The sequence below is a fragment of the Eulemur rufifrons genome, chromosome 4, assembly GCF_041146395.1.
Source record: "Eulemur rufifrons isolate Redbay chromosome 4, OSU_ERuf_1, whole genome shotgun sequence".
Taxonomy (NCBI): domain Eukaryota; kingdom Metazoa; phylum Chordata; class Mammalia; order Primates; family Lemuridae; genus Eulemur; species Eulemur rufifrons.
In genome coordinates, this window is record NC_090986.1 from 84,777,472 (window position 1) to 84,799,909 (window position 22,438).

At 39.2% G+C, this 22,438-nt stretch overlaps 1 long non-coding RNA gene across 1 annotated transcript in view; it reads right to left on the reverse strand.

Moving 5' to 3' along the window:
• The window catches only part of LOC138383030 (uncharacterized), a 64,954-nt gene that overhangs the window by 18,461 nt on the left and 24,055 nt on the right, over positions 1-22,438 (reverse strand). Inside the window, exon 2 of the long non-coding RNA XR_011233498.1 lies at positions 10,645-10,779. This is a non-coding gene — a long non-coding RNA (uncharacterized lncRNA). The remainder of the gene's footprint in view (positions 1-10,644; positions 10,780-22,438) is intronic.

A 22,438-nucleotide genomic window follows, 5' to 3' on the forward strand; every position in this document is an offset into this window, starting at 1 on the left:
CTTTAACTCACAGTTGTGAGTATGAAATGAGATAATATGTAAGTACCATGGAGATGATCATGTTTTGAAAACTTCAAAGTTTGCAAAGATATAAATATAAACCCATTAAATACCAGAAGAAACAATTTTAAATGTTTAGTAGCTTGAACTCCAACATCAGATAGACCTATATTCAAATTTTAGCTCTGCCACCAACAACCTGGATGACTTTGGGCAATCTACTTCACCTTCTTACTACAGCATCTTCTCAGCAGTGTGGGGGTAACAACAACATGCCTGTGTTGCTGTGAAAATTAAATAAGATACTTATAAAAAGCACAGTGCTTGTCAGAAAATAATGGCTCATTTAATGTTACCAATTATAATCCTCCTTAAAACCACTTCTGCAGTTAATGAAACTGAATATTATTATTAATGTCCCAATCACTGTTTCACATTAATATACAAAAAGAGAAAAGACATATTCCCTACTCTTAAGGTTCTCACAGTCAATAAAAGAAATGGAAATATATTTCAAAGATCATAGGAGACTTCAATAACTAATAAAATCAAATTTTATATCCATTACTAGGGGAACAAAGAGAAAGAGGAACAGGATTGGGTACAATGAGGAATGTATCAAAATCTCAAAGGAGATAATATTTGAGTTGGATCTTGAAAGCCTGGGTATGATTTTGTCCATTAATGAAGGAAAAATACAAAATTAAAAATCTAAGCCAGGCATGATGGCACACGCTTGTAATCCCAGCTACTCAGGAGGGTGAAGTGGGAGGATCATTTGAATCCAAGAGTCTGAGTCCAGGCTGGGCAACCTAGTGAGATGCTATCTCTTAAAAAAAAAAAAAAAAAAAAGCCATAGAGTGCTCAGGCCATTGACACTTGTCTCATCAGATGGAACACTGAGAGGGGAAAGGCTAGCTGTAAAAAGAAGAAAGAAATATCATGATCTAATTGTGAAGAGCTTTATACAAATGCCCTGCTCCATTATTTGGACTTTATGCACAATAGGGAAATCAAAAGAGGATTTAAGAACACAATCAGACCTAAAATTTAGAAAAATAACTGGTAAAATTAAGTTGACTTAACGGTGTCAGGAAAGACTTCTCAGGAGATGACACTTGAAAGAGGAGTCTGGGAAGGTCATCCCAGGTGGCATGTGGGAGACACAGACCTGAGGACCAGCCCAGCGTATCTCTGATTTCTGATTTCTGGAGCGTAGCATAGTGGGGGGTAGCAGAGGTGATGTGGAAGACACAGGCCGAGACAGCGACACCTTTGCACAGGAATGGGGTCTTCGAGGGCAAGAGAGAAAGGCCTGCGATTGTACAGTGATCTGAGATGACATTGTGGAAAAACAGGGGTTGGAAAAACAGGCAGGAAATCACAAGAGTGAAAACCCAGCCCAGAAGAGGGAAGAGCAGATAGACTCAAGAGACATTTGAGGGGACCATTCAGTCTAGCCTGGGAGGAAAAAAAATGAGTATGTTCTACTTTTTACCATTTCCCTATTCAAAAAGCACTCACTATTCCCCTCTACCTATGGATTAAAATGTCAATGCCAGCATTCTCAAGGCCTTCCTAGTCTGACCCTCCCTGCCTTTTTATCCACTTTTCCTTAAACCCCACAGTCCCTCTACTTGGACTCTCCTCTCTGCCGCGTCAAACCCTATACAACCACTGAGGCCTGACTAATTCCATGCCACCCACAGGGCCTTCCGAGCTCTCCTGGTGTCTCTCCCCTCAAACAAAGCCTCCAGTGTTGTAAATTAATAAACCCTCATCATGTGGTAACGACCCTCTTCTATTACTAGGTACTACTGTCTCATTCTTTAACAGCTGTTTACATTTCTATGTGCCTTGTCTGTATGTTTCCTTCACAGAACTGCAAAGAAATGTCAAGCACACAAAAACACCTAGACAACAATCCAAGGCAAGATGAATGTCAGAAGATTTTCGCATCCTGGAAAAAACTCACCATGGACTTTGGTTATTCAGAATTAGCTACTTCTTGTATAACACTATCTTGTAAAATAAAATAGTAATGGTAACAGTGGTAAAGTATACCTGCCAATCCACTTTCATAATAAGATATGTAAGAAGAATAAATCAATATAGATTGATGTTGAGCCTAAGAATACTGAGTTATAGAAATGCTGCCTGTATTTCTGGAGACAAGATTTGATTTCAGAAGTCAAATAAGGCTTTGCCTTAAAGAAAAAATAAATGTGTTAGTTGAAAAGCTGCCTCATCTCAGGAGGGCATCTCGCTGGTCAGTAGAAGCTGCACTTCAAAGAGACAGCTGTAAACTGGGCCTTTGGTTCTCACCTGTTTTGAAAGACAAGGCATGCCTTTTCCTTAGAACCAAAAGGTTGCAGGAGCTGACAGGTAGACCCCCAGAGATGAGAGCTGATCATATAGATACACTAATGCCCAAGCCGGGCCCAGATGGAACCATGCGGTTCAAGTAATTAACACAAAGCACAGCTCATGTTGACTTCTGGGATCATCTCTGTCCCCAAGAACACAATCACCGGAGCAAAGATGTCCCTGTTTTTTGCTAAAGTAATAGCCTTATCATAAAACTTACAAGTTTGCCCCAAGACGATTTTATAACTCATTGTTCTCTAGTTGGAGTTAGTTTAAGGATCTGTAGTAGCCTTTTAGGAGACTTTGACCCTAAAGCAAACTGCCTGTTAGTATGCAAATCCTGTTGCCCTTGGCAACGGGGAGCCTGTATGTACCCTATAAAATACCTGTGTGGAGTTTCAGTCAGGGATATATTTGATGCGGGTAAAAATATATCCATCCGGATACACTCCTTTATTTATTTATTTTCATAAACCTTTACTTTATAAACTATATCTTTGGCTCTGTGTATTATTATTGCCATTACTTTATCTTTTATTTCTGTTTCCTACTATATTTTTCATCCTTTGCGATGACCCCTGCCTGAGAGACCTGATCGGAACAAAGAGAAAAAAAAAAAACCTCTTTGCGGGGAGTGTAGCTAACTTCCCACAGATCGAAAGGAGAATACAATGAGTAATTCCAAGAAGAATCCTTGGAATTACATAAGCAGGATAATAACTGGTAGTTTTTCAAACTAACTTATTTACAAAGAAGTAACTTAGGAATGGCCATTCTCCTCCTCTCTAATAATTCTAAGACAGAGAGACATAGCAAACTTTAACTTAAATAAACTGTTCCTGGAAATTGGGCTTCAACGAGTTAAATTATAACACATAAAAAAAGAAATAATATGTACCTAGTTGCAACTTCAAAGTCAACATACACACGAAGAGGACTTACAGTTTGGGCTTATGTATATCTGTAGTGACAGGAAGAACTCCAGGAGAACTCAGAAATTTCAACGCCAAACATGTCACAAGTCAGAGGTCACACATTTTTCTAACTGGGGTTTGACCCTAAAGTAAGCAATACATGTAATTAAATGATGCCTTATTCTGAGACATTAACATGAATGGGACTAGTCTACCAATCCACTGCTAGTCTAATCATGCTAGTCACAATGTGATCACCTCTAGAAACACAAAGTCAAAGTTACTCAAGACAGAAAGGAAACATATAGGTTGACTATTTTGATTGCTTTTTCCAAGTAGTCAATAAAAAATAAGTTAACCTCCCCCATCACACTGCCTAGGTAATAATGCCAGTAGAGACTAGTAAAAAATCCATATCTGTTTCAAAAGCATGTCTTTAAACTATAACTATTACTTAAAATAATTATAACTTTCTAATGCCATGTTATAACTACCCAAATTAGATGTGCATAATTTGTTTGGATTAAAGAAGAAAAGGAAGTGATACATGTAACTTGATTTTATTGGACATTAAACTATACATGGTATTTAGGGAAATAACATGACAATGAGTTATGAATCATTAGGAATCTGCATGATTGAAGGATTAAATTTCACTTGTTACTGATTTTTTGTTATATGATTCTTCACCCTTTATATCTTGATTAGAAATCTGTAAAACAAGGGCTAACATAATCTTAAGCATAAAAATATTTTATAAATATTTAATAGAAATATTAAGTAACCGAGTATTTCAAAGCTTTAATGACACCTATCCAAATTACATAAAAGTGACGAATTCATGTGACAACTATAGTGTTACAGACATTTAAACTGAAAAGAGGACTACGATTACCTAGGCGTATCTTCATACAACCCTCAATTTCCTTTTTTAATGATAAAATGACTCAACTGTTTCAATTTTATGATGAGTAAACATTAGAAGACATCCTTCCATTTCTAGAAATGTAAAATGTTTTTACTGAGAGGCCAAAATTCGTGCTTATTTAGTTCCCAAATGAAGTCATCTATAGAATTTATGTTATTATTAATTTATAAACATGAGCTTTAAACCAGAGGGACAGCTTCACCGTTAATCAAAACATCAGACTTTATCCCAGATATGTATTTTGAGCTCAGATTGATCTTTTCAGTAAAAATACTTTCCATAGCAAAATAATAAAACTTGTGAAAGAAGTTTCCCTTAGGTATATTTTTTTAAAGATTTGAATTATTGAATAAATCTCAGCAGTGATTCTGTAACTTACAGCACATTTCCTATTTTCTTGGATACACTAGCAGTTCTTTTAAAAAAGGAAAATTAAAAGAAAGTGGTAAAAAGGACTCAGAACACTCTTTCCTGGGGAGGTGTCATGGACAGGTACCGCCATGAACTCTGAATGGTGGATATCATCATACTTAGGTGGAATAAACATCTAGAATGAACACAGATACATTCTCCTATTTTGTTATTGAGATAAGAAGATTATTATTAGTTGCTAAGAGTTCAATCAATTATGAGGATCTGAGGCATAACTGTTTTAAAAGGCCACAAATTCTACTCGTGGAATTTCCTTTTAAAATTGCAACGTCAGTCTTACTACATTAAGGATCCTGTATTTGATGGTGATATTGCTGTGGATTCTGTGGTGTCCAGTGTTATATACAAACATAAAGAACATGCCTTGGGTTTGTTTCTGCTAAAAGTGATTTTTTTTTTTATTGCTTTTAGCTCTGCTTTTGAACTTCAGAAAATATCCAGTGCTTTAGCAACAACTTTTTTTTTTTTTTTTTTTTGAGACAGAGTCTTGCTCTGTTGCCTGGGCTAGAGTGAGTGCCATGGCATCAGCCTAGCTCACAGCAACCTCAAACTCCCGGGCTTAAGCAATCTTACTGCCTCAGCCTCTCCAGTAGCTGGGACTACAGGCATGCACCACCATGCCTGGCTAATTTTTTTTCTATATATATTTTTAGTTGGCCAGATCATTTCTTTCTACTTTTAGTAGAGACGGGGTCTCACTCTTGCTCAGGCTGGTCTTGAACTCCTGACCTCAAACTCCTGACCTGGAGAGATCCACCCGCCTCAGCCTCCCAGAGTGCTAAACAACTTTTTTTTTTTTTTTTTTAAAGAAAAATCGCAAGATTTTTGTCAGCTGGGAAGATGGTGGAGGTAACAGTTTTAAACTCGCCCCCAAACCTCCTAGAGAGAGTTACTGGAAGAGTAGCAAACAAAACAAAGCAAAAGGCCCTGGGACAACATATACAGTACCAAAAAAATTAAGCGATAAGGAGTCCTGTGAATCCCAAAATTTGAGCAGTCAGGACAAATCTGCAAGAGCTACAGTTGCAATCGGTACTGACATCTACGGAGGACAAGGAGGGACACGGCGGGGAATCTAGGGGAGCTGAGCACAGGAGGACCAAACTCGCAGCTGCAATGGACAGGGTGAGACACCCTCACGTGAGACGATCCACAGTAACGCACGGATCCACGGCAAAGTCCCGAGGAGCTGGAGCATGACAGCCCTCTGACACTCAAAATTAGGCAAAGCTCCCTTCCAGGACAAAGCCACATATCATAGAGAAGTGTGAGGAATTAAAGTATCAAATACTACTGGAGTCAGTTAAAAAGACCTTTAGTATAAGAAAGGGTGGTTAAAGGAAAAATGGGGGAAAGATAGAGAAAAACCTAGGAAATCTCAAGAAATATGAGGCCATATTTTTAGCACTTCATAAAACTGGCGTAAGAAAAGCATTAGAGCCATGAATCTAGTAAAAGGATTCAGACCCACTTCTCCCTGCTACAGGTTTGGGAAAACAGATTTTCACACCAGAATGACAACAGGAAGGACTGTGGCTCACAGGACAGAGTGACACCCTTATGATGAAAGCGTGTCAGAAAGATACGCCTGCAAAACAGAAGAAAACCAGGGTCCACTGTTTCAAGAAATGAGAAAAGACATTAAGAAAATGATATAATAGGAAAGCTGTAAATCAGAATTAGACAAACTCAGGAATGAGTTAAACATTTGAAGTAAATGGAAAAGAAATCACTTCAGAAGTGAAGTGTAAACTAGAAGCTACACAAGAGTGATTATACAGCAGACAATATCAGATAAACAGAAGTTGCAAAGAATGAAAAAATTAAAAATCAAAAAGAAAAAAGATGAAAAGAATTCAATTGAAAATTACAAACACAGAAGACAGGAAAAGAAGACTAAACACACTAAGACAGGCCTCAAATAATAAAAACTAAATATATATAATAGTAAAATAATCATAACTATATATAATTTTAAGTATCTTATTCTCAGATAGCTGTGTATATAATGTTTAATAAAATATTGACTAATTATATGATATTCTAAAATTTTATTGTTCATGATATCCACGATTCTCACCATGTCAGAGGAGAGGTAAGATTTTAGATAGAAGAGATACATAAAACCCAGTAGCCATAAATTTGAATGGAAAATATCAGTATGAATTAATGAGGTGTTTTTATCTTTTAAAAGTATATTGACTTCCTAACTCTGTCCATTCCAAGGCCTACAGAGACAACACGGTAGCAACATGAGTGGCCAGAAAGTACTGTTGAAATACAATTTCAAACTTAAAGAAACCAGAGCCCCTGGAAGAAACTAGTGGTTTAGGATGTGTACAAAATGGGCCTTAAACCTTGTCACCCGAGAAAGCAGCAATGAACTTCGGGAGCCAACACAGAGGCTCCCGCTGGTCAAAGCTGGGAAAACCTCAGCATCAGTAAGGGTTTTGTCAAAAACGGACTCAAGTATCTCAAGTGTATTTAAGTCCATGGATTGCAAATGACAACTAAAAGAAAAAACCTAGCTGGTTACCACTGGAGGATGCTATTTTGAAAACTGATAAATACATGAAGAGAAGGAATTAAACACTTCTCCTACTTTTCCCATGTGAACCATACCACAGCGTGACCAAATAGCAGATAATGGGAAGCCTATGTCCTTGCAGAAGCATTCCAGTTAGCAAAGGAAAGATAAAATTAGATTACCACCATTTTGCAATTCTTAGTGAATTACTGGATCTAGCATCAATAGCTACATATATCACAAAACGAGACGACTGACACATGTGCCTCCTGAACACACAACTCTCCGTAGCCTGTGCAGCAGCCTCGACCCACCCACAGCCCCTGGACCAACCATCAATTTCCATGAAATACAGGGGACTGAGCAGCAGGTCAAACTGGAACACAGGGCTGCGATCCTCGAAAGCCAGACTGTGAGAAACCAAATGACCCAGTTTCCCCAATCAATAAATCCCAAATGAAAGCCACAACAAAAAAGATGGATGAGAAATCCACGGATCAAAAGAACAGAAACAAGCAGAACGAAGCCATTATACCAAAGTAAATGATAATGTTTAGGACGCAGGATGCAGGACTGCCTAAGAGGTGGTCACACCAAACCCCATAATTTTGAATGCACGATTCAAACTATGTAGCTTTCAATTTTTTTTTATAATGGAGTCACCAGTCAAAATAAAGAGTGAAACTTAATGACTACATATGCAATCCTAACAATAATTCTTCTGCAGCCTTCTGTAACTTCAGCCATTTCTGAAGTTTAAAAGTCACCTCTATGTTCAGACTTAACTGTAAATAAGCAGAACAACTTGACTTAAAATGAATCCAAAGCTTGAAAGTACAGAATAGGAATATCAGGCTTTACAGCAAAAGATTGGACTTCCTGTCCTCGCCCCATGCCACTTCCTAACTGACCTCAGGCAAGCACAGCAGGCAAGAAGCAAAGGCACTGGGTCAGGCAGTTCTCTGCACAGTCCCCCCTGGAGCCAACTGTCCAGCAGGGAGATAGTCAAGACTGTGACTGAGGTTGGGAAAGAAGCACAGAACGCTCAGACGTGAGCCACTGTGATGGGAGGAAATACCCCACAGCTCTCAGAGGGGACGAGGCAGAGGACACACGGGGAACCCCTCCTGAGCACTTAACCTCGGTTTTTCTTCCTCTCTTTTCGTCCATCTTTATATGACACTAATAAAACTAAGACTATTTACTAGGTAAAATAAATTTATTGATATTTAATTTAGGAGCTATGGACCTCAGAACATGAAGGAAGATAACCCTTGGCATCATTTAAGGCTACACTGATGAAGCAAGGAGAGAAAGGAACACTTACCGACAAGCCGCAATACAGAAGGAGAAGGCGTGTGCAATCCTGTTTAACAATCTTTGCATCTTTTGCCCCAGTTTAACTTGCGCACACACAGGTGCTGTGATAATCCAACAGACCTCTGCACCCGGCACTGTGGGGTTAATTCTCTGACTCCCACACGGCAGGTGGTCACAACCTAACAGCAACATTCACTAGGAGAGTCTGACAGCTTCCTAGGGAACATCCCTAGAGCTTCTAGAAGGATGCTACACGTGAGATCTAGAAAGTCTCCACACGTGAGAAAAAGGAGTAGTCTGAAAAACTGAAATGGTTCAGTCAAGCTTACATGATTTTAATTTTTAAAAGCGAATCCAAAGAACAGTATTGCATTTCAGCAGCCTTCTGTGAGCAATTTTGATATACAAAAACTGTTTTGTTAAAAGTCTCAACCATAAGAAAATACTACTTTTAAGTCTTCGAGATTTTTTAAATGTTTGTGTTATCAACATCACCTCTCTGTAATTTGTATTTAGCTACCACACCTCAAATTATTTGCTTTAATTAAAAATATAATAATTAAAACAACGTACTTTTTATTCTTATTTTTCATACAGTATTATTTTGTTCCTTCCACTAACCTACAGGAGCTAAGAGTTGTGCATGGTCAGCTTTAAAGTATTCTGAGCGTGAGTGTAGAGTCAGAGCCACACAGAGCCTGAACCCTTTCTCTATCTTCTGTTCCTTCCCTTGCAGGTAATTTTATGATCTTCTTCACCAGAATACAGGGAAGGGACAAAAATATATGTAATTCAATTTTGTTACTTATTAACAAAGGCCAAAAAAAAAAGCATTTAAGTGAGCTTTTGTAAATTATCTGTTTTCCATTTTTACACATAGCATTTAAAGAATATGGAGATATAGGTATAAAGAAATTTTATCTAAATTAACAATAACAACAACAACAACAACAACAAAACCAACCTCCAAACATTTAAAAGGATAAATTTGGCTTTTGTTTTGTTTTGTTTTGTTTTGACACAGAGTCTCACACTCTGTCCCCCGGGCTAGAGTGCCGTGGTGTCAGCCTCGCTCACAGCAACCACAAACTCCTGGACTCAAGCAATCCTCCTGCCTCAGCCTCCTGAGTAGCTGGGAACTACAGGCACGCGCCACCATGCCCGGCTAATTTTTTCTATATATATTTTTAGTTGTCCATATAATTTCTTTCTATTTTTAGTAGAGATGGGTCTCGCTCTTGCTCAGGCTGGTCTCAAACTCCTGAGCTCAAACAATCTGCCCGCCTCAGCCTCCCAGAGTGCTAGAATAAATTTGGCTTTATTCCTTTAAAAATACCCAGAGAAACAAAATAAAACCAAGTTCTTACTTTAAGACATCCTTATAATTAGTATATAACAAGTAAATAGAAGAGTCATAAATTAGTTTGATTTTATTTTGTATCCTGAATCTTTGTCTACAATATAAATAGCATTAGAAACCAGGGTGGGGAGGAACTTTCTTTTTAAAAACTGAGTGGTTTGTTTAATAATTTCTAAAATATAGAATGAAATTATTAAAAATTCTGTCAGTGGGCTATGACCTAATGCAATTTTGCTTTGTTTTGTTAAGAGGGTCTTTGAGGGGCTCTGTGGCCCCAGTTAGAGTACAATGCCATCATCATAGCTCACTGCAGCCTCCAACTCCTGGGCTAAGGTGATATCCTCCTGCCTCAGCCTCCCAAAGTGCTAGGATTACAAGCGTGAGCACACAGGCAAGATGTTATTTACTTACTGCACATACCATGCTTGTCCTGTATTACAATGAGTAACGAATAGTATACTATTTTTTGACAGCTTCACTACATAAAAGCAAATGATTAACTAAAGGCATTTTAATGAAAGACCTAAAGAGTTAAAAATTCTGATAACTGCAAAACTATTATATAAAGTACATACTGATATTTTACTTATCTAATATTTATTTTATAAACACAAGTTGCTTGTGTATGTTTCTGTATTTGTTTTTCTAACAACTATATACTCCTGCAAGGTAAGTGACTTCAGTCCTTTGTAATGTATGTTGATTAGCATAATAAAGTATTTTTGGACTTTCCCCCCAAGGTCTCACATGAAATTTTACAGGGATTTTTTTTGTTCGTTTGTTTAAATTTACTTACTTTGTAATACGGTCAATGTTGGCAATTTGCTTCTGGTTCCGTGTAATCTCAATGGCTGCCCAAAGATGCTGGATAGCTTTTGTATCCGCCTGTCATCTTTTTGTTAAACGTGCCATGACCTGTTTACTTCTTTAGCTGTAGTAAGACATAAAAACATAAGGGAAAAAAACATTACAAATTGAATTATTATCAACACAAGTGAGTACCATCATCAGTGCCTATTGACTACTGATCATACCAAGGTAGCAGGTAGCACTGCCAACTTTCTGCCTCATTCCCTACCATCCACCTCACCACCTTCTTCATACAGGTTACCATTTGCTTCATTACTTCACAAAAAGTGAGAGTCTAAAAACGAAAGGGTTAAGGTTTTCCCAAAGAGGACAAGTGGCTACCTTCTGCCAACATGTTTTATTAAATAAATTTAAGTTTTATTCTAATGCACAGAAATATTACAAGACAAAATTTCATTTATCAATGATGCATTGTTTGTAATTTGATCAATATAAAATGGAATTTAAATGCCCTAATTGTTTGTACTTTGGTTTATTATAATCATGGCTTAAAAAGTCCAATTCTGTATGCATATATTGATAAATGAAAGCATTTCAATAAAATAAAACCATGAACAGAAAATCCAGGCCGGGCGCGGTGGCTCACGCCTGTAATCCTAGCACTCTGGGAGGCCGAGGTGGGCGGATCGTTTGAGCTCAGGAGTTCGAGACCAGCCTGAGCAAGAGCGAGACCCCATCTCTACTAAAAATAGAAAGAAATTATATGGACAGCTAAAAATATATATAGAAAAAATTAGCCGGGCATGGTGGTGCATGCCTGTAGTCCCAGCTACTCGGGAGGCTGAGGCAGGAGGATCACTTGAGCCCAGGAGTTTGAGGTTGCTGTGAGCTAGGCTGACGCCACGGCACTCACTCTAGCCTGGGCAACAGAGTGAGACTCTGTCTCAAAAAAAAAAAAATATATATAAAATTAAAAAAAAAAAAAAAAAGAAAATCCAAAAAGTATTAATAGTTACTTCTGGGGTAAGATGGGAAAAGCTGGCAAACAGGATACCAGAGGGCCACAAATTATTAGGAACAATCATATTCTTGAATAGATGTTAATTTCAGGGGTATTTATTACATTATTAAGAAACAACATTGCTATTTTATTCACATTTCAGTATTCTGGAGTAACTGAAGAAAATAGCCACCCGACCTCCAGATGATTTTCCACCTGTGCCTGGCAAGACTGGGGAAAACCCTGGGGCCACAGCTTGGGTGTCTGGTGACTGCGGGTTTTACAAAAGAGGCCTCTCCTGACTCAGCTTGGAGGGACTCATCTGTTAGGAACAGAGTGAGCCTATGAAACCTTCACCACGAACTTTGTGTTAGATCATGAATCCCAGCATTTGGCAACAACTGAAACATATCTCTAAGTCTTACAGATTATAATGCTAAGTTTAAAATCTAGGCCTTAAAAATACAGTACACGTTAAAGCTTCTGGGATTCCTAAAATCTCCTTGCCCGGACCTTTCCTGTCCTGTAAGGGAAGAGAATGAGCGAGGGAAGCTCATTCTCAGCACTTCACTGTGTTTCGTGGTTGCCAACTGAGCCCTGTGAATCTCCTCTTTCTCCACGTCCACACTTCTTTTCACAGCCTCCTCAGTTCTCCCTTTCCTTGACAAACCCAAGTAAACCCCACAGCTGCTATCAAAGCTTATCCTGAGAAGACTCACTTCCAGTCAGTCTGGGGTCAGTGGGGCTCCTAGAATGAGATGGTTTTCAGAATTACACTACCGACAGAATACATGTTGAACATGTTTTAAAAGGTATTCTTGAATATCCTACTTCTTCACACTTTTACTTATAATAGTTCCAGACTTTGCTCCAAGAAAATAAATAAAAAATAATGCCAGTATTCAAATTTAAAGAAAACTTAAGGAAAATCAGTTGGTTCTGTACAAACTTAGATGTAAAACTAAAAGATAATAAAAATTACAATTAAGAAACACTTCTGTTTTAGAGTAATCACTTTAAGATGAAAGAAACTATAAGACGAAAGAAGACAGAAACTTCTCAGTTTAAGTGCACTCATAGAGGAGTGCCAACTTTCAGGATCTGATCAGCTGTACAGCAGGAATTCAGTGGTAAGAACATATGTTAGAAAGTGACATCTAATGGTGAACTGTAATAATACAACTTAACCCTGTGAGATTATACAAAGACTCAGACAAAACAACAAAATTTCAGTCATTCTTACACACTTGAAAAGATACATAGTTGCCCACTTTGTGTAAAGCACTGTGCTAAACATAAGGAAGTATTTAAAAATGTATAAATAATGGCCAGGCATGGTGGCTCATGCCTGTAAACCTAGCACTTTGGGAGGCCGAGGCAGGAAGATTGCTTGAGGACAGCAGTTCAAGACCAGCCCGAGCAAAAGTAAGACCTCATCTCTATAAAAATTAGGAAACAAAAAAAAAATTATAGTCAAGCATGGTGGCACATGCTTATGCCCAGGTACTCAGGAGGCTGAGGCAGGAGGATCACTTGAGCCCAGAAATTTGAGGTTGCTTTGAGTTGTAATGACACCACTGCACTTTAGAATAGGTGACTGAATGAGATCCTGTCTAAAAAAAAAAAAAAAAGTAAAAAATACTGATGCTTGCCAAAAAATAACCTAAAACCAGTAGAGAAAATTTGGCATATGCATGGAACTATGAATTGTACGGTAATATATGACATATAAATTGTCCACAATATGAAAATTCAGATGGCGAGACATTAATTCTAGCTTCAGTAAAAATTAAGCAGAAAGAAAGAGATGTCTTCTGCAAAATGGTAAATATATGGAAAAATATAAGAGCCAATCTTTTCCTTTGTGAATTTCTTTAAAAGATAATTGGCTGCTTAAAGCAAAGATAAAAATAATTGGTAGGTGTCATTAGGTTTATAATGCATGTAGAAGTAAAATACATGAGAACCACAGCAAACAGATGGGAAAGGGGGAATAAACAGAATGATACTATTGCAAATCTCTTACATTTTTTGTGAAGTGGTATTATGTTACAATGTTATATATTATATATTGTAAATGAATAATATTAATTCATGGGAGACTATGGTACATTAAGCATGCATATTGTAACTTCTAGAACACTAAGGAATAATACAAATAGGTATAGCTAATATATAATGAAACTTGTAAGTTTTTTCAAAATACACATATATAAAATTATAAATAATTTATTCAGAACTATCAAATATGAAGCAGCAAAGCTAACATTTCTAAATAATATTAAAATAGGAAACACAACTATTTATAGACTATAACAAGCAGAAGAACACAGTGGGAACCAAGAGGCAAAAACGCTAAAAGTGATGTCACATATTTCTAGAAATGATTAAAATCGAGATTAAAGAATGAGGCAATGCTACACACCTCAGGAAAAGAGATGCAATGTTAAAATCAAAGATTTGTGAGCTCTGCCTGAACCAAGACACAAACAGCAGGTACACCTCGCAATACAGGTGCCCTGTGGGGAGGGTCATTCGCACTAGAAGCCCAAGTAGGGAAGCAAAAGAGACAGGGCCAGGAGGTGGAGGAGGAGAAGAGCGACTTTTTTACCGCTGCCTTCGTGGGAGCCAGCGGCCGTGGAAGCTTCTGGAGGGCGGGGAGTCGCCCCCACGGCTGGAGGAGGCAGCCTCTCGGCTCCGGGGGCTGCAGGAACTTCTCAAGGACGCGGTTTGTTCCCGGCCGCCTGCGACCTGCGCGGGGACAGGGGACCTGGCGGGGACAGAGGACCTGGCGCGGTGCGGGCGGCCCTGGCCGAGCGGCGGGAGCTGCAGCCGGAGGCGCGTTTCGCTTCCCAGAACCGGAGCCGGACGGCGCTTCCGCCGCGCAGTGGACGCGGCTCCCGTCCCCGGCGGCCCTCGGAGGAGGAGGGAGGCTGCGGCTCCAGCTGGGGCTGTGGCTTCTCCCGCCCGGAGTCCCGAGTCTCGGGGACGAGGCCGAGGAGCCACCAGCGCGAGCCCGTCTGACCGAACCGAGCGATGCGCGGTGGAGCCGCGTGGCGACCCCAGCACCCTGGGCCGACCAAGGCCCGCGGCTGCCGGCTGCTCTGCGGCCCGGGTCCGCCTCCGTGTCCCTGGAGGACCGCAGAGACTGTGTGCTGGCCGTGGCCCGCGACAGCTCCGCATCAGGGCACCGGAGACACCCGCGTCTTCCTGCAGGTGGTCGGCAGGGCCATCGCGGGGGGCGCAGTGGGATCCAGTTCGCCCCTTCCACCTGGACCTACCCGGGGATGGACAGAGACCTCGAGGGCTCTGGTTTAGACAGGAGCAAAAATCACTGGAACGACGCTGACGATTTCAACTGGCTGGGCCGGGATGTGGCCTCCCCAACCCGGAGTGTCCTTCCTGAAGACGAGCCAAAGGTCCAGTGGGACCAAGCAGTTGCCACTCTGTTCTTCACTCCTACCACACGCTTTCCATGTGGGACTGGCTCCAGCGAATGGGGGCCCCAAGTTACCTACTGTTGTCACACTGTACACGTATTCAGTATTTTAAGGCTTGAGATTGTGACAGGCTCGTAATTGTGATTTACATTAAATTCATGACAGGTATTAAAAAAAAAAAAAAAGAACATGTAGAACATGACAAGTAGAACATGACAAAGAACGCAAGAGAAAGACAAATCCAAGTGAGGTGAATACAATGAAGTTTGGGGCGTACTATAAAAGTATCCAAAACAGCTTGACCTATTAAGACAAGATCTCTTTAAAGTATAACCGCTGACATTCTTCTTACAAAATCTAAATTTATTCCTTGATTTAACATATAATTCACATTCGACTGTGACAACACCAGGAGCTCTTCGACGCTCTAAGGATACAGCAATAAGCAAAGAGACAAAAATCCTTCTCTAATCTAGTAAATATGATTAATGACGTGACTAGATACAAGAAAAGAATTGTAATTTGGGTGTTCACCAATAAAAAGAAAATTAGATCCTATGTGTAGACAGGTGATCATTTAAGGTCCTTGTTGATGCGGCCAAACCAACTTTTCAGCCCCTTCTTACCTGGATGTGTATTCTATCACTATTAAACTGTACTATTCACATTCCCAAATATGCCCCCAAACCTCACACCTCTAGCCCTTTGTTTATGCAGTTCTCTCTTCTGGAATGTTCTCCCCTGCCCCATTACTAATTAGTAAAAACTGTCCTTTCTAGGACTTACTCTAATCCAATCTTCCCTGACCAAACTAAATCAAACTCAATTGTCTTTTGTATTCTAACAGTAATTTGTTTATAACTCTCTCACAAATTTATTGCCTGTACGCATAACTACATATTCCTCAAAAGAATTCTTTTAATTCAACTAAGATAAGACATGTCGTTTATTTTTACATCTAATGTCTTTCAAGGTGCCTAGCACAGGTTTCAACATGTTAAATCTGCAATACAAAATTTTTAAACTCAACTTTTTCAGCTGTTATGTAAACAACAAGATCCTAGAGTAAGCCTTCATTTCTGTTTTATCAAAGACTGAGACATCAAAAAGGAAGACCAAGACCGGAAGACTTGCAGAGATCATTGCTATAGTCCTCAATCTTTTTTTTGCTCAAATGCATTTGAGGAATACAACAGACTCCTTTCAGTAAAAGTAGCTCGTGACCCTCAAAAATAAAAAACAGAAAACTTGTGAGTAACTTTAATGAGGCCCCAGGCGACACTGACACTCTCCACCCTACAAACGCAGGCTCACCGCAGCCCCTCCATCACAGCAGCGTCGTATTTTGCACCCACACAAGCTTTACACAAACAGCAGGGAAAAGAGGAGAGAAAAGGAGAAAGCAAGTCAGGAAAAACTTTAAAATGGGCAAAATTGAACAATCTGCTTGGGGATATACATGTATGTGAAAATTGCTTTAATGCAAGAGAATGATAAACACAACAGGCAGGAGAGCAGCGAGGGGACAGAGAGGGGACAGGGAAGAGCCAGGGAAGCCACATGTGAATTCACACCATCAAACAGGTTCTGAGTTTTACTTGCAATGGGTTGAAGTTTTTGCTTTTTTATGTTGCATAAAATGAATATAAAAATATTTTCAAACATTTGCATCAAATATTACATAAAATTAAAAAATTAATCCCATTTGTTTTGGATGTACATTTCATTGTTACTTCGGTAAGTCTGAACTTTCCCCAAAAGTCTACTAGCAATTTTAAATTATTTTTCATTCCTCATCTATTCATACCATTTTCCCATTTATGTGTTAATTTTTCATATATTAACATTACTCATACTTTTCTCTCTTTGCCTCTTAAGAAACATTAAATAAAATTATACTGAAATCTAGCTATGTATCCCTTTATCACCGTGAGTCTTGCAGTCGGGTACTGTCAGTCCTCCAACTTCGTTATTCTTCAAAATTATGTGGACTAGTCTAGGTCTTCTGCCTCTGCATATAAACTTTAGAATCATTTTTTTCGCATTCACTTATTCCTTCTTGAATGGTCTTCCATTCTTCAGGAAGATCCAGGTTTCTAATCTATATAATTTTCCTCTGAAGAACTTCATTTAAAATTTCTAAAAAGGCAGGTAACTGGCAAGAAATTCCCTCAATTTTGTCTGTCTTATAAAGTCTCTATTTTTACTTTTTATGGAAGATATAGCTTTGCTGGATACAGAATTCTAGGTGGGTGGATTTTTTTTCTTTCAATACGTTCAATATTTTCACTCCACTCTTCTTGCTTAGTTTCTGAGGAAAAAGACATAGTTCTTAACTTTGCTCCTTTATAGGAAAGGTTTTTTAATTTTCTGACATTTGAATATCATATGCTTAGGTATTTTTGGCATTTATTCTGCTTGATGTTCTCTGAGCTTCCTGGATCATTGGTGTGGCGTCGACATTAATTTGGTGAAATTCTCAGGCACTAGTGCTTCAAATATTGCTTCTGTTCCTTTCTTTCTTCACTTCCAGCATTCCCATTACACATACGTTACACTCTTTGTAGCTGCCCCACAGTTCTAGAATATTCTATTCTGGGTTTGGGTTCCCCCACGCCCAACATTTTTCTCTTTGCTTTTCAGTTTTGAAAGTTTCCAACCATCAAGCTGTGAGAGTCTATCCTCAGCCCTGTCCTGTGAGCCCATGAAAGGCAGTGTACATTTTGCTATAGTGTTTTTTATCTCTAGCACTTCTTTTTGGTTTCTTCTTAGAATTTCTACCTCTATGCTTAGATCACAAATCTGACCTTGCATGTTGCTTATTTTTTGCCTTAAAGTCCTTACCATTTTAATCATGGCCTTTAATAATTCCTGGTCTGATTATTCCAACATTTCTGCCATATCTGACTCTAATTCTTGTGGTTGTTTAGTCCCTTCAAACTATTTTTTACCTTTCAGTAGGCCTTGCACTTCTTTGTTGAAAGGCAAACATGACGTATTGGGTACAAGGAACCAGGGTACCCAGGCCTTCAGTAATGCAGTGTGAGGTGTGGGAGGGAGGCATTCCCAGCCCTGTCATCAGACTGCAGTCTTTGGTGAGCCTGTGCCCTGCACTGTGAACTTCACTGGTGCTTCACAGTCCCCCCTTGGGTGGGGCACGACGGCTGGAGGAGGCTGAGGTTGTTTATTTCCCTTTCCCCCAGTAGAATGATAGAGGGGGCTGGAGTTGGGTACTTCCCTTCCCCTAGGTAGGTTAGGCTCTGCTAGAATCACCTCTCCAGAGGGGAGGCCTCGTGAAGAACAGAGTGCTCCAGCATCTATCAGAATGGTTCGTCTCTCCTTTCTCATGTGAGAAGCACAAAGGGGTTTTTCTCCAGTATTCACTGTGAGGTTCTGGCTGAGCTCCTGGAGGTAAAACTCAGCAATGCACGGAGGCCCTCCCCTGTGACTCAGGCCCTCTGAAGTCTGTAACTCTGAGTTGTCCACATAGAATGTCCAGCAACTCTCCAGTTACAGCTCAGGTTTTCCGGCCCCAGCACTGGTTCCCGCAGAGGTTTCTGCTTGCAGGCCTCTGCTGTGAGGAGCTGGGATTCTTTGTATCTGCCTGTCTCTTCATTTTTGGTGCAGCACTTTGTCCTGTGGTCTGACTCCTCTAAAAGAGATAAGAGTTGGGTTTTCTTGACTGTTCAGCTTTCCAGTTGTTGTTAGGATCAAGTGGGGACTTAGGAGCTCCTGAAATGCCAGACTGGAAACCACGAAATTACTTTTTTATATGACATTAAATGAGAATATGCAGTGTTTTCCCAAAGAGGCAACAACTGAAGTAGCATGATTTACTGAAAGATTTCCTTCTTCTCCAACAAAATGTGATACATTCCTAATCGTATATTAAACTCTTTTTTATTTAGAGACAGGGTCTCACTATGTTGCTCAAGCTGGACTCGAACTCCTAGGCTCAAGTCGTCCTCCCACCTCATCCTTCGGAGCAACGGGGACTACAGGTGTGCACCACTGCCCAGCATCGTAATTAAATTCTTATCAATGCTGGCATTACTTTCTTTGATCTGTTTGGTCTCTTATTAGTACCCCATAATTTATTACAACTTGCATATACAAGCTACATATTTAAAAGCTACAATTATAATTCCATGTTTTCATTCATTCCTATATAATTATCGTATATGTATTATCTGCCCAGCAATATTGTCAGTGTTTTAAAGCATGCCATGCTTTCAACATTCTTTATGTCACTAATAATTTTTACCATTAAATGGACACTAAATAAACACTCACCAATTGAATACTCTCCCGAACCAACCCTGAGATAGTAATGAGCGGGTGGCTGCCGGCGGCCGGGGCAGGGGAGGGCAAGCTCCTGCTTAGTGGGTGCAGAGCTCCAGGGTTACCAAACGGCAGCGCCACTGAGGTGGATGGTGGTGAGAACCGCGCATTATAGATGATGTAAATACACTCAACTGTACACTTCAAATAATTAAAATAATAAATTTTGTTACATGTATTTTACCACAATAAAACTAACTGAAAGAAAAAATAAAGGGAGGAGAAATAAAGTTAGTCCTTAACAATAAGATCCAGTAACCAGCCATTTTTTAAGAAGAATAACTATCAATAACATTTCTCCAAGAACTTCCAAGCAGTCAGTGTGGCAAGCACTGAATGTGGACAGTTAGCAAAGCAGAGTACTTAAATTAGACTTCCTGGTAGGTTTTTGTTTATTTATTTATTTTGGCATCAAAGTACATTAGATTAAGAACAGGAAATAACACTATGCAACTTATTGATCAAGGTTCCTGATAGCAAAACAGGTCATTTTGAATACTTTATTCGGTTTTATAAAATGTTTCAATTATTTTTTTAGTTAAACTAGTAAAGCAAAAAGTATGTTTCCAGGCTTTGGGATTTGACAGGATAGCAGTTTATAAAACAAAATGATGGGTGGGGAAATTGTTGATCTTTCATTTCTTAAACAGTTACATTGAGGCATAATGCACACTCCATGCAATTTAACTATTTGAAGTATACAATTTAGTACTTGTTATATATAACATTTTTAATTTTTTTAGAAGTGTAAAACAGCATATTTTTTATTGACTACAAATATATCTGCCTCATTTAACTGCATAGTATTCCATTGAATTAATATACCATTATTTATTAAGAATAAGCACCCAAAAAGTATTCATTGGAAGGAAGGAAGGAGATGCTGAGTTGCCACTCATGACAATGTCCACCAGATTCTCTGATCCAGATTCCTGGAGGTGGCTTATGAAACAGGCCCTCCCCATCTGGCCTATTACATCACTGGAAGGAGTTGTCATTCATGCAATCAGAAAGAAAGTAGCCAAAAAGCTAACACTGAAGTGCAGTTTGTCCATCTAGTGGATTGTCTTGCCTAACCAGTTATCTTGGACAATATCTTTAACTGTTTTGGGGTAAACTCAAGTAATACCAAATTTAAAAGGGTCTTCTAAAAAATTAAATGAAGTAAGAGAATTCCTGTAGCCTCTCCAAAAAGTTAGTTCTGTTTCCAGCTGCCTGCAAGTTAAATTGAGAGAATAATGTTTCATTGCCATATTTGTCACTATGTGCAATTAAGTCAAACCTAGATTGGAAAACAAAAAAAACAATAGCTGGACTGGAGAAGAAGTCTCAGCCACCACAGTTGAGTTGGCAGTGCCAAAGAGGAGGAGACGGCCATATGCTCAGGCGATTGGTTACATGTAAAAGGACTAAGCAGGCCTGGTGCAGTGGCTCACACCTGTAATCCTAGCACTCTGGGAGGCCAAGGCGGACAGATAGTTTGAGCTCAGCATTTCGAGACCAAGCTGAGCAAGAACGAGACCCTGCCTCTACTAAAAATAGAAAGAAATTATATGAACAGCTAAAAATATATATAGAAAAATTAGCCAGGCATGGTGGCACATGCCTGCAGTCCCAGCTACTCGGGAGGCTGACACAGGAGGATGGATTGAGTCCAGGAGTTTGAGGTTGCTGTGAGCTAAGCTGACACCATGGTACTCTAGCCTGGGCAACAGAGCAATATTCTGACTCAAAAAAAAAAAAAAAAAAAGACAGAAAAAAAAAAGGACTAAGCAAATATGTCAATACATTGAGTGCCTACCCTCACTCTTAGGGAAGGCAGGTACAAATATAAAAGGGGGAAAGACTAGAATTAGAAACATCTAAGATTGGATTGTAATTGGAACAATCAGTAAAAACTCCTGGTTTCTGATTGATAGATGATAGAAAAACATCTATCTGTGTATAGACATAGATACATACACAGTCAGGCCTCTATCTGTGGGCTCTGCATCCATGGATTCAACCAATTGTAGATCAAAAATATTTGAGAAAAAAATTGTATCTGTACTGGACATGTACAGACTTTCTTCTCTTGTCATTATTCCCTAAACTATGTAACAACTATTTGCATAGCATTTACATTACATTAGGGATTATAGGTCTTATAAGTAATCTAGATATGATTTAAAGTATATAAGAGGATGTGCATAGGTTATATGCAAATACTACACCATTTTATATCAGGGACTTGAGCATCCATGGATTTTGGTACCTGTAGGAGGTCCTGGACCCAATCCCCCACTAAGGAACAAGGGACAACTTATATGTATGTATGTATGTATGTATACATGCACACACATACATGCATACACACATAAACACAAAGATGAGTATACCAGCAGCAATGAGCATGCCAGACATCCAGACTTTGGTTTCTAAATCCTATTCTCCTCAAAAGGAACCAGAGAAATGGCTAATTTCAGGGCTCAGGCAGGGAAAGTATTTAATAAGCCTAGAACATTATGTACCATAAAGTATGGAAATTCCCAAACGATCATGGAGACATATCAAAATGACACTGGAGCCAACCAAGGGGCTCCCACTGGCTAAATCTGGGACAATTTGAACATCAAAGAAATGATATGATGAGAGCAATCATTTATAAATCATTGAATAAAATAGGAACTGAGGAGCCCATAGTGATATCAATTAATAAACAAATGGGGGGGTGGATACAGAGGCAGGAAAGCTTTCCCTTACAATAGGAGGTCAACTAATAAATGTAGAAGGATGATGGAAGGGATGGTTACCATTTGGTAACCCTTATAATAATTGTTTTGGTCAAGGAGCAAAACTGGATACTAATATAAATGGGTGAAAGTGTGATCAGGAACAGGATTTTTACATAGTCTCAAAATACCTCCAGACAATATTTATTCATTAACTTTCCATTGCAAAGTCTGGCAGACTTACCAAATGATAAAAGTAAATTTCATCAGCAATGGGACAAATCAACA